We start from the raw sequence: 3,675 nt of genomic DNA, 5'->3' as shown, positions 1-3,675 counted from the left end.
GAATGTCAATGTAAACATTGATTCCCAACAGCTGGAGATATTGTTTTTTCATGCCCTTTGTTTGCCTAGCAGATACTTGGTCCTGTTGGAAAGGATGTGCTGTCTCCAATTTTTCCAAAATCCTCCAAAAAACTTTGTAGATGAATCCTTATCTATGGATCGATTCCGACAGCATCAATCTTTTAAGAGGGATCATCTTCATTGATACATTTCCAATGTATCGTGGAACCTTTCTAATGAACAACTCTCTTTTTGAAGGAGTCATTCAGATGGTTGTGTTGTGTATTAGTGTTTGTGTTGTGAGTTCATTTATATCAAACGAACGTGGTAGTTTCCTATTGGATTTCGTGTACGAGCTATGTTTTGGAGATTTGTAGAGATGGGGTCGTGGTTGGAGAGTTGAAGCTGATGTTGATGAAGAAGAAGCAAACTCTTATATCCTTTACAAATTTGTGGTGATTTTTAGTTTGATAAGAGGTGTTAATGTATAAAGAGTTTTCCTTTCTTTATATTTTTATATCAGAAACAGGTTATAAGTTGGGGTCGTGGTGGATGGATTATTTTTGAGAAGATATTGAAGATCAAAGTTGAGCTTTTCCATGAACTTGTATTCCCTTTTTCCTAGGTCGCGAGGACGCTTCCTTATTAAGTGTGGGGATATGTTGAGTGTTGAAATGACTTGTTTTTTGGCTGATTTTTGTTGTTTTTGAGAGCTGAATGGTTGATTTTATGGGATGATTGGTTGATTTGGAAGTGGTTTGAGAGTGTTTTGGATGATATTGATTGTGTTTTGGAAGTTCATGATGTTTGTTAGTGGTTCTGTGATGTTCTGATAGGTTCTGAATGGTTCTGTATACCTTCTGTTTTGTTCTGTTTTGGTCTGTTTTGTTCTGATTGTCTTCTGTGAAGAGGGATAGAGTATTGATTGATGAAGAATGAGATATTGTGACAGTTTATTGAATGGTTTGTGAGAGTTTGAAATGGTTTGAGAGTGAGTTATGAAGTTTTGATGACCTTCTGTAACCTTCTGTAGGTCTTCTGTTTCTGTTTTGTTTCTGTTCTGTTTCTGTTCTGGTACTGTTCTGTAGACTGTTCTGTATGCTTCTGTAAGTGTTCTGTGGAATGTATGTGTGACTTTGGAAAAGTTTTCTAGCCTTGGAAAGAGGTGAATACAAGTGCAAAAGAGCTGAAGGAAGTGGAAGAAGTAGCTGCTGAAGACTCAAGTGAAGACTAGAGTGAAGTGACAGTAGTAAGCTATGAAAGGACACTGTAGTGGCTCTGGTGACCCTTCATATCAGACATACCTCTTGGGAGGGGTATCCACGACCTAAGAGTGATTATTGAGTGTGATTTTTGAGAGATTTTAGTGAGGATATGATGTATTATTGATAGAGAGAGAGAGAGAGAGAGAGAGAGAGAGAGAGAGAGTCAGAGATAGCCAATTCTACTGAAACAGAGTGATTGTATATGAGAGATTGAGAGAGAAGACTATGAAGATATTGAAGATGAATACTATGTGATGTATTTCCATTTAAAGATGGTGTATTCTTTTGCTTTCTTTGTTCTATTGATGGATTTTATGAAGATATTGAAGAATATGGTTGATTCTATTAAAACCGTGGGAGATCTACATGATGCTGCATGAAGATTTGTTGTGCCTGGTGTTCTTTTCTTCATTGTGGTCATATGAAACATGATAAACAAGCTTGTTGATGTTACAAGATAGATTTTCTTGCAAGAGAATTCCCTTTTCCTTGGTGTTCCTCTTGGGGCTCCACTATTAGCATCACATTTGCGATGCAAATAGCGACACCGCTATTTTGCATCGGAAACTGCCATCGCTATACCTCCATATCTTTGTAGTGAAGTCTGTGTCTAGTCATCAATCTTCATGTCTCTTGCTTATGAGTTCAAGCCTCCATAGTTAATTGTGTTCAGGATCCATGTTTCTCAATAAAAGAGAGAAGAGAGAATGCACTTACCTCAAAGCTTGAAGAAGAATCCTTTCGCGCTTCTCTCCTTCTTCTTCTCCTTCACAGGTTCCCTCTGTCTCCTTTGTAGTTGTCCCCTCTCTTTTAATGGATGCGATGGCAATGGCAGTGGTACTCTCTCTCTCTCTCTCTCTCTCTCTCTCTCTCTCTCTCTCTCTCTCTCTCTCTTGCATTGATCTCTCTCTCTTCTTCTCTCTATACATCTCTTCATCAACAAAAAGAAAGAGAGAAGCAAACGAAAGAGAAACACAAAGAGAAAAGATATAATGCACTTACCTCAAAGCTTGAAGAAGAATCCCTTCGTACTTCTTCTCCTTCGTTGAGTTCCTTCCTTCTCCTTTACACTTTCCTCCTCCCTCTTCATGGATGGTGGTGGTGGCGGCCTCTCTCTCTCTCTCTCTCTCTCGCCTATTTACAAACTTGTAAAATGCCATGCTCGGGTTTTGACACTTTTTTATGAAGCCCCTCTCTCTCTCCTTTTTCATTTCTCCACAAAACTCTCTTCCTTCCCCTCCCTTCTTCTCTCTATTTCTCTCCCTCCTTCCCTCCCCACTCTCATTAACGCATCTCATTGCAAAGACAATCAAAGATAGAAAATAAAAAGCTTAAAAAACAAAGATATTGAAAGAAATGTCACCCCACCTCTCTTTATCTCTCTCTCCCCCCTCTCCCTTTATTTTTCTTTCCTAACCTTCTCTTTCATTCTCTCATTGTTTTCCTATTTCTCTCTCCCTCAGTCTCGCTCTCTATTTTTTCTCTCTTTCTCACTTTCTCTATTTTTTTACTCTCCTTCCACTTTTTACCTCACCCTTCTTTTCTTCCTCCTCCTCCTCTCTCCCTTCCCTCTCCCCCTCTTTCTCTCTCTATTTCCCTTTCTTTGTTTCCTCTCTCTTTATTTCTCCCCCCTCTCTCTCTCGTTGTTTCTCTCACTCATCCTCCTCTCTCCCTCCCTTCATCTCTCATTTCTCTCTTCCTCTTTCTCTTTGTTTCCTTTCTCCCCTTTCTCTCCCTCTCTCTTCCTCTCCCTTCCTTCTTCTCTCTCCCTCCCTCCCTCCCTCCCTCTCTTTCCATGCATCTCTTTGCAAAGAAAAACAAAAAAAGAAGAGAAGAGAACACAAAAATAAATCAAGAAGAGGCAATGTACTTACCTCAAAGGCTTGAAGATGAAACCCTTTGTACCTTCTATTCACACATTCCCTCCCTTCTCCCTTGCATACTTCTCTTTCTTCTTCGAGTATAGCGGCGGTGGCAATGACAGTGGTGATGAGCTCCCCCCCCTCTCTCTCTCTCTCTTCCTCTCCCTCTCCCTCTCAAAGCTTTAAGCTCTCTCACTCTCTCTTTCATTCTTGCTTGCAAATTTTTTCTCGGCAAATGTCACGCTCGGGTTTTCGAAACTTTTTTCTTAGACTGGCATCGCTTTTTTGTGACCATCGCTATTGCCCCGTTCCCTTATAGTGATTATGGGATGGGCGAAGAATGTCTTTTTTGAATCAAGAATGCCTCCAATGGGGTAAAAACATTGAAAAACTAGACATAAGTCCCATATTGAATCTCCACAAATGTAGGACTAGAGGAATCCACTCATGTAAAAGTTGGCAACCACTCCATAATGTGAGCAAGGCTCCTATGCATAATGGGATCCGACAATACAAATGAGATTTGGCAACCGCTCCATAATGCAAGC

This window comes from Lygodium microphyllum, chromosome 18, assembly GCF_053477565.2.
Source record: "Lygodium microphyllum isolate KBCC chromosome 18, Lygodium_microphyllum_v1.1.10, whole genome shotgun sequence".
Taxonomy (NCBI): domain Eukaryota; kingdom Viridiplantae; phylum Streptophyta; class Polypodiopsida; order Schizaeales; family Lygodiaceae; genus Lygodium; species Lygodium microphyllum.
Note: the sequence above shows the minus strand (reverse complement) of the source record.